At 45.3% G+C, this 9,703-nt stretch overlaps 1 pseudogene; it reads right to left on the bottom strand.

Moving 5' to 3' along the window:
• Window positions 1-5,923: 5,923 nt before the first annotated feature.
• LOC134738706 (ubiquitin-ribosomal protein eS31 fusion protein-like) lies at window positions 5,924-8,589 on the bottom strand (annotated as a pseudogene).
• Between the last annotated feature and the right edge of the window lie 1,114 nt (window positions 8,590-9,703).

The raw sequence follows: 9,703 nt of genomic DNA on the forward strand, positions 1-9,703 counted from the left end.
TTACACAGCCTCTTCAGTCCTTCCAAAGGGCAGTGCTTCTTCCCTCCAGAGAGCTTTCAGACACTGCATTTCCTTCTGTCGGGAAGGGTCCCCCTTTGCCTACTTTGTCCTCTTTCCACTCTTAGCCTCCTTACGTAAGCCTGTCACAGGCTCTTAGCAGCTGTCACTTCTCCCTTGCAGCACTGATCACAATGGCCATTAAATAATTAACTGTACAATTAGTTGTTTAGTGTCTGTGTAGCCCACAGAACGACAGGCCCATGAGAACAATGTCTCTCTCTCTCTCTGCTTTTGGTTCCTGCTACCTTCCCAGGCTTAGCTGGGTTGAACGCGGTGGGTTCTTATTAACTATTGCTACAGGAAAGAGCCAAGGAATAAATGAACTATTTAAATCCTAATAAGCCCCTCCTATCCTTTAGATATTTTTGTGCCCAGTTTATAGATGTAAAAGTAAGGTGCAGGTGCAGGGTGGTTAGGTAACTGGCCCAAGGTCACCCAGTTAGTAACAGTGGAGACTGAAGTAGAAATCCAGAGCTTTCTGATTTCAAAGATCAGGCTCTAAACAGCCACGACTCAAGCCCAGTTTGCTTTAGATGATGATGAGAGAATTCTTAACAGAAAGTCAGAAGCATCCTAACTAGAAATTCATGAAAGAATAATTTTATTTTATTAAAATAATTATTGCAATCAACAAGAGAATAGATAAACAAACTGTGATATAATTACATAATGGAATACCACTAGCAAAAAAGAGAAACAGACTACTAACATGCTATCGCATCCATAAATTGCAAAAACATGCTGAACCAAAGAAGCCAGACACAGAAGACTACATACTGTGTGACTCTATGTGAAATTCCAGAAGAGGCAAAAACCGGATGGTGAGAGCTATTAGGTCAGTAGCTGTCTTTGGGGTGAGACAGGGAGTGTCTGGGAAAGAGAATAAGGGGATTTTCTGGGGTGATGATAATGTTCTGTATCTTGATGGAGATTTCAGTAACCTATTTGTGTATGTATTTGTCCAAACTCAGCATCCATACTCATGACATATGTTAATTTCTCTGTTTGCAAAGTGTATCTAGAAAACCAAACAAACTCTTAAACCAATATTGAACTCTAGTTCGTGACACGAATGCTGAAGTGTTTAGGGGTGACGCGTACTGACGTCTGCAGCTTGCTTAGAAAATAAGATGGATGCTGGTGGACAGAGGGAGGAATGCATGAACAGACGCGGGGTAAAGCGAGGAGAGTAAAATGGTACATGTAGAGTCTAGTGGTGGGGGTGTGTGGGTGTTCACTGCTCAAAACTTTCCAACTTTACTGTATGTTTGAAAATTTTCATTATAAAATGTCAAAAAAAGTTCATGACCAGCCTGGCCAACGTGGTGAAATCCCGTCTCTACTAATCATACAAAAATTAGCTGGGCGTGGTGGCAGGTGCCTGTAATCCCAGCTACTTGGGAGGCTGAAGCAGGAGAATCCCTTGAATCTGGTGGGCAGAGGTTGCAGTGAGCTGACATCAAGCCACTGTACTCCAGCCTGGGTGACAGAGTGAGACTTCATCTCAAAAAGAAAAAAAAAAAAAAATCAGTCAAAAAAAATACGGTAAGCTGAAAAAATGCATTTCAAAAGCAGCTAATGTTTATGGTAATCAGTAAACAATCCAAAGATGCATGATAGAAAATTATTCACCGTTTTTTATTAGTTTAAAGGGGATGATTGGCAGGGAGAATGTGGAGAAGGGGCCCGGGAGTGGGGTTGGGAGATGCCTAATTCTTGGCAGGATCTGGAAGAAGAGGCAGCTGGTGGGATCCTCTTCAGGGTAGAGAGGTTACAGAATACGAGACTGAGCCTTTGAGGGCAGCCACCTCCTCCCTGAGGCCTCTAGGGTGGCAGTTAGCTCTGAAAACTTCTTTCATTTATGGTCCAGCACCATAAGTGCTGTTGCTGACACTCCTGGTTTGGCAGTGAAATGAAGCCTGTGCTCTCAGGGGTGGTGGGAGGGTCCTGCTCAGATGGTCAGTGTGATGGCATCAATGGTAGAAGGAGGCTGGAGACGTGGGCACTCTAATCTGATCCCCAACATTCACTGGTTATGTGGCTCTGGGCGCGTCACTGAACCTCCTCTGGCCTCCATTGCCCTGTCTGTAAAATGAAGACAATAATATTTAGCTGGCAGGGCTGGTATCAGAATTACATATTATGGCATTATCAAGGTCAGCTGTGTGTTGCCAAGTCTGAGGTCAAGCCTCAGTCCCCTGTTGCTCCCTTTATCAGTGGCTTGTGACACAGTTGATCAGGCCCTCTGCCTTGAAACACCTGGTGCTCTCTGCCAGGGGACATCACTCTCTCTTAGGTCTCTCCTAACCTCCCAGGCTGCTCTTCCTCAGCCTCCTTTGGTGAATCCTTCTCTGGTGAATCCTCCTCTTCGCCCAAATCACAAGTTGGGCTAACCCCGGGGCCCAGTCCTCAGCCCTCTTTTGGGCTCTCCTTTCACCCTGCCCCATTTCCTATGCAGTTTCTCTTCAAACAGGTCCAAAGCCAAATCTTGGATACCCTCCCCACAACCAGTTCCTTTCTTTGTAAGTCTTCTCTTTCTAAATGGCACCATCAATTCTCCCGGTTGCTCCAGCCAAAATCTTGGAATCATCTTTGACCCATTTTTCTCTTCCATGCTTAATTCAACAACAAATCTCACTGCTTCCACTTTGGAAACATATCTGCAATCGGGCGACTCCTGTCCACCCTCACGGTTAGGACCTAACCCAAACCCTAACAGCTCGTACTTGGACTGTGGCATCTGCTGCCTAACCAGTCTCTCAGCTTCCACTCTTGTCTGCCTAAACCCTGTTTTCCTCACGGTAACTAGAATTGTTCTTAACGCATAGAATCATGACTCTCCATCTCAAAGCTCTGCAACAGCTTCAGAATAAAATCCATGTCCCCAGGATGCTCCCAGGGCCTGTGACCCCTCTGGACTCATGCCCTACTTCTGCTCATTCTGTTCCATCACCGCTCACTTCCCAGCTACCCCTCCAACATACCAATGCGCCCCCACCTCATGGCCTCTCCCTGCGCCGTGCCCTCCACTGGATTGCCCTTCCCTTGATATCTAGAAGGCTGACTCTCCCACCGCTTTTAGATTCATGCTCAAATTGCACCTCATCTTTTTTTTTTCTTTATAAATTACCCTGTCTTGGGTATGTCTTTATTAGCAGCATGAAAACGGACTAATACACCTGTCCAGGCTACCTTCACAGTGGGTTCACTTATGAAACCCATTTTCTTACATCCATAATTTGCTCTATTTAGTATAAATGAGGAAGCTATGTGATAATAGCTGGAATCTTCTGTCTAAGAGGAAGAAAAGAAACCAAAGTAACCATAGCTTATACAGAAGAAATTACAGCACTTAAGAGATGAAGTCCGGAACAAAGTCTGGGTATTAAGCCATAGAACATCCTTATAGGAACTTGGACCTGTCACCTGCAGCAATTTGGTCACAGCTCTGCATATGTAATGAGCATGTAAATAAATTCTGCTTTACTCCTGGAGAAGATGTTACTGATCTGCTACCAGCTGAACACATGTTTGTAGTAGGGATGACAGGTTCACCGGATCCATCTGCCCCTGATCTGGTTTCCTTTGTGACCGGTCGCTTGTCTTTCTTTGCAAGGCAGCTGGCCAGGGTTGTAGAAATTGCACCTCATCTTAGAGTCTCTCTCGACTCCTCTATCTGAAATTGCATGCTATTTCAATCTCCTTATTCTGCTTCTTCTTCTTTTTTTTTTTTTTTTTGCTTTCCTTGTTGCTTGGCTTGGTGTATTTATTTGCTCATTAAAAAGATTATGTGTCTTCCTACTTCAACGTGAGCCACATGACAAAAGGGACTTCAAATATATTCCTTATCGCTGTGTCCCCAACACCTAGGACAGAGCCTGGCGCCCGGTGGTTTGCCAATAAAGCTTTGTAGGATGGATGAGTGAGTAAAAAAAAAAATGGCTCGCTTAGTGCCTAGCCTAGAAAATGCACCCACAAAATGATTATTGTATCATAATAATGGTCCTTTATGGAGAAAATGGGCCAAATTAGAGGGGAAGGACTTGATTCCGATCTTAAAGTTAGATCCTGAATGGAAAAATACTTAATACCTTGGGCAGTTTCATCGTTAGTATGAATCAGAGGTTCCTTTTCTGGCATGCAAGACAGACTGTCATACGATCCAGAAATTACTGCCCAGAACTATTCTGGCCAATAGTTCTGTTCTCCTGCCCAAATTCCTTCTTCATTTGACTCCAGATTCCCTGTTTCTGCCTAGGGTGCATTCATTCCTCCCTCCTCCCTTCCCTCCCCCCCTTCCTTCCTTCCTTCCTTCCTCCCTCCCTCCCTCCCTTCCTTCCTTCCTTCCTCCCTCCCTTCCTTCCTTCCTCCCTTCCTTCTTCTTTCTCTTTTTTTCTTTCTTTCTTTTTCTTTCTTTCTTTCTTTCTTTCTTTCTTTCTTTCTTTCTTTCTGTCTCTCTCTCTCTTTCTCTCTCTCTCTTTCTTTTTTGGAATCAGGGTCATACTCTGTCATTCAGGTTTGAGTGCAGTGCTTCTATCATAACTCACTGCAGCCTCAACCTCCTGGGCTCAAGTGATCCTCCTGCCTCAGTCTCTCAAGCAGCTGGGACTACAGGCACACACCACCATACCCAGCTAATCTTTAAATTTTTTGTAGACATGAGGTCTTGCTATGGGGCCTGCGTGCATTTCTTTGAAATGACCCTGAGCATGCTACCACCCAGTGATTCCACCCCTAAGGCATAAAGCTTTCTAGTGGCTGCAATGCAAGACCCTGTCTCCAAAAAAAAAAAAAAAAAAGCGCTGTTACACATTTCAACAGAGCCGGTTAAAAGACATTTCTCAGAATTCTGCTGAGCAGGCTTTGAAATTAGTTCTGCTCAGATATTGGACCTTCTTATCTCCGCAGACAAATAGATACAGCCTCGTGTACCATGGCAGGAAGTGGGCCTTTGATCTCTGTGGGGAGACCTGCTTTATAGCAGTTTAACAAATCGAATTATGTTCTGTGTAAGTTTATTTTGAGGACGTCATACTCTATGGAAACAAGTAGGATTCCTTTATCAGAAAGGAGATTGTAGGTTCTACAATCACAGAACAAATATACGGTGCCTACTCTGCTGGTCATACAGTGACTGTTTGATGAAGTTCAAATACTTGATGGAAAGGAGCAAAACAGAGGAGGATATTGATACACACACGCGCGCGCGCGCGCACACACACAGGCATAGATTGTGGGGAGAGGGAAAGAGAGAAAGGGAGAGAGACAGGGAGGAGGGGAGAGAGGGAAAGAGGGGGAGAAGGCGAGGAAAAAGGTGGTAGGGAGGGAGAGAGACAAAATAACTCTTCAAATTTGAGAGAGATGGAAAGGATTCCAGCTGATGACAGCTACGGGCGTTACTGTATTTTACTTCTGCACCTAGTTGGTGAGCTAGGAGCTAGGGGCAGAGTAAGAGTTATCATTTCCTTCCTTTTATTTTTCTCTTTTTAGCTTCTAGCCTATCTGGGCAGAAAATAATCTGTCACCAGCCTGGCCCAACCAACAAACAGAGCCCTGAGATGGGCAGCAGCATTTGGTCCCCTGTGAGTTGTAGGAGGTTACCCTGAAATCTGAGAGGTGACATGGCTTACCAGGATCTCAGAGCGAGTGGAGTGGGGACCCCCCCTGGAATTTTACAGTTCAGACTCTCAGCCCCCCTGCTTCTGTCCACACATACACAGGAGATTTTGAAACCACGCTCCCTGAGAGGGAGAAGGGAGTTGCCGAGGCAGCTGTGACTCTCGCGCCCATCTTTAATCAGAGCAGCTCCGCTCAGACTTTTTAAAAAAATGTTAGTTCGTGTCTTTTATTAACTCATACACAACTACTTGTCTTCCGGTTTGTTGAAGCAATCAGTCAGACAACAACTTGCCACAGTAATTTCGCTCCAAGTGGCTGGCCCATAAACACTCCAGTGCCACAATCATCTGAAGGGCATTTCCAAAGAAGGCAAGTAATTTGGCCGTTCTCATCCATTTTCTAGTATTTCAAGTCAGCCAGTTAACCTTCTTTCTCTCCTGCTTATTCTTCTTGGGAGTGGTGTAAGATTTCTTCATTTTCTTAGCACCACCATGAAGTCTTACCACAGGATGAAGAGTAGACTTTTTTTGAAAGTTGTAGTCAGCTGGGCGCGGTGGCTCATGCCTGTAATCCCAGCACTTGGGGAGGCCAAGGCGGATGGATCACGAGGTCAGGAGTTCGAGACCAGCCTGGCCAAGATGGTGAAACCCAGTCTCTTCTACAAATAAAAAAATTTAGCCAGGCGCGGTGGCTCATGCCTGTAATCCCAACACTTTGGGAGGCCGAGGTGGGGGATTGCTTGAGCTCAGGAATTCAAGACGAGCCTGGGCAACATGGTGAAACTCTGTCTCTACTAAAAATACAAAAATCAGCCAGGCATGGTGATGTGTGCCTGTAATTCCAGCTACTTGGGAGGCTGAGGTGGGAGGACCACTTGAGCCTAGAAGGTGGAGGTTTCAGTGAGCCAAGATTGTGCCACTGCATTCCAACCTGGGAACCTGGGTGACACAGCAAGACTCTCTCTGAAGAAAGGAAGGAAGGGAGGGAGGGAGGGGAAAGAGAGAAAGAAAAGAAAAGAAAAGAAGAAAGAAAGGAAGAAAGAAAGAGAGACAGAAAGAAAAAGAAAGAAAGAAAAGAAGAAAGAGTCAGAGTACATCCGTCTTTTTCTTCCGGTTGCTTTCCAGCAAAAATCCACCTTTGCTGATCAAGAGGAATTCCTTTCTTATTCTGGGTCTTGGCCTTTACATTTTCTGTCATATCCAAGGGTTCAACCTTGAGGATGACGGTCTTCCCCATAAAGATTTTTATTAAAAAATCTGTATTTTGGTGGCGGTTCCACTGCAGATGGCAGATTGAAAAGCCAGAATATTTTCTACATTCAGGATCTTGTAATAGGTTGACAGAAAAAAAGAGATTTGAAAATACAACAAAGGTAGGCTACATTAGAAAGGGTAGTCCACACTGAAAGACTGGGAAACCCTAGTAAATAAGAACACAGATTCTAGAACTGGACTCCGTGGGTTCAAATCCTAGCTATGCCTCATACGATTTGCATTTCTTTATCTGTAAAATGGATAGATGGAAGCAGTTGTACCTCCTAGGGTTGAGAGTGTTACATGAGTGGATGTACGTGACACACTTAGAAAATGCACTCAGTAATTACCTTCTTAGCTTTTAACTCGGGGATGGGAAACCCAGGTTAGATTAAGCAGCTGTTGCTAATTGCTAATCAAGGGAGAAGTCAAAATTCCCTTCAATAACTAGTTCTATCACTCCACTTCATTCTTTAATATTGATGCTTGGTCAAATTAATAAAGACATTTTATTTGGTTAGCCCCTTTGGTTGAAATGAAGAAAAAATTACTCTGGATCGCTCAAGAAACAAATTAAATAGGATAGGGAACATAGTGATTATTATAAGCATAATAATGGGCAAAAAGAGGAGACAAAAATCTCAGAACAGGATGAGAATGGGTTCTTGAATGCAAAATCCCATGTGATGTGGCTTCTGCAGGTGGAACAGCCACGCCCCCTTCAGTCTTCAGAAGCAGGAGCTGGTGGCTTCTTGCTGGAACAGCCCATCGTCCACTCATTCTCATGCCCCTGTTTTGGGACGGTGGGGTCACCACTTTGTTTTAATTGCTTATGTAATTGTCTGCCTTTCCCTGTGAGGTGCAGTCTCAGCATGGGCAGCACCCAGCCAGGCTCACTACTGCTTGTTGGCAGAGCACCTAGCACATGGCAGTCACTCCACAAATGGTAGCTGGCTAGATGGTGTATCAGGTAGGATATGGGGAGGCTTCCTCGCTCCCTCTGCTGCTGCTTCTCTTCTGTACCCTTCTGCCCATCTCCTGCCTGCAGCCTCTCTGCCTCTTCCACCGCACTCCCATACTGCTAGTCATGGTCAGACTCCCAAGAGAGAGAACATTGCACTGATCTAGCTCCTCTTGCTGCTCTTCTCAGTCACTGACTCATTCTTCCATCCACCTGCCTATGTGTCCACCCATCTCTTCATCTTTCGTTGCTACTGAGTATCTGTTTTCCTTTCCTTTCTCCAGTTCCTCCCATGGGGCTTTGGTGGGATGGACCCCACCCCAGATCTAGCCATTGCACTGGCCACTGGAATGGCTTCAGAGAAAGTCGTGTGCCCCAATTTAGGCTAATGAGAGAACAGCTGGTTCTTATCTGGACCATGTGGTGTAAGAACAAGGTCTTGTCTGCCTGGGTGTTCTGGGCCAACCCAAGGAGCCACACAAAGTAGGATGGAGTGGGAGACAGGTACAGAGAGAGAGGGAAAGGTTGATTAGGTACTGAATGACATGGTTTGAGTTACTGGATCAAGTCTTATTTGAAGCTAGAACTATTCCTGAACATCCAAGATTTTTTAGCTATTACATTCCTTTAGCCAGTTTTAATTGGGTGCTTTAATTGGGTTGCTTGCAACCCAAAGGATCCTACCTGACACGCCATCTAGCCAGCTATCATTTGTGGGGTGACTGCCATGTGCTAGGTACTCTGCCAACAAGCAGTAGTGAGCCTGGCTGGGTGCTGCCCATGCTGAGGCTACATCTCATAGGAAAAGGCAGACAATTACGTAAGCAATTAAAACAAAGTGATCACCCCATTGTCCCAAAGCAGAGAGTGGATGATTGGATTGGCTCCATTTTTTTAAAGCCAGTCTTTACATATGTTTATGTGCGCCTAAGCACAGGAAGACATTAGAGATGTGATCTGTTGGCTTATTTTACACTTTGCTTTATTTTTGCAGTGAACCTTAATTACTCTAAAATCAAGGGGGGAAATGCTATTAGAATCAAAATGATAAGTATGGTAAGCATTGTGCTGAGAGAGGTACCGGATGCTGTTAGGAGCACTTAACAGGGACTGGCTTTAGGCAGCTGCATAACTGCAGGGAGCAGTAGAGAAGGTTCAGTGAGGCTTCCTTGTGCATAGAGACCTTCCTGCCTCTGCCTCTATGGGCCCACCCTTAGCGAGGCCCTGGGGGTATCAGCTGGTCAGAGAAGCCAGGCACAGGAGCCTGGAGTCCCTGGCCCCTTCTCCAGACCATCTGGGGCATTGGCTCCCTGATCTGGCCAGGAGCATTTCCCCAGCTCATTCCTCTGCCTTACGGTGGAGAGCTGGTTACTGGAAGCACAAAGCCCTTTTCTTTCAGGGCTCCAGAAGCTGAACATTAAGAAACCACTGCAAATACAGTAATTGCTCAGAATGAGCATTAATGTCCTATTAAAAAGAGGTGGCTGCTGTGGCTGGAATGTCTAATTCAGTAGCCATTTCCTGAGAACCATGTTAATGTGATTTGAGCTAATTTCCTCCTCTCTGCAAAGCTCAGTCCAGAAATTACTGAGGCCTCTGCCCTTCAGTCTTTGGAGAAGCACAAGAATCCCTCACTCCCTTTCCCAGCAGGGGAGTTCTGGAGGTTCAGGCAGCAAGCAATCATCAATCAGCGATTGGCCACTCTGTGCTTGACATTGGACTAGGTGCTGAGGAGGTGGGGACACTCATTAAATCTCATTCTGTGCCTTTGAGGCATTTGACATTTGTCTTAGAAGTCAGGACAACCGTG

Source organism: Pongo pygmaeus, chromosome 19, assembly GCF_028885625.2.
Source record: "Pongo pygmaeus isolate AG05252 chromosome 19, NHGRI_mPonPyg2-v2.0_pri, whole genome shotgun sequence".
Classification (NCBI taxonomy): domain Eukaryota; kingdom Metazoa; phylum Chordata; class Mammalia; order Primates; family Hominidae; genus Pongo; species Pongo pygmaeus.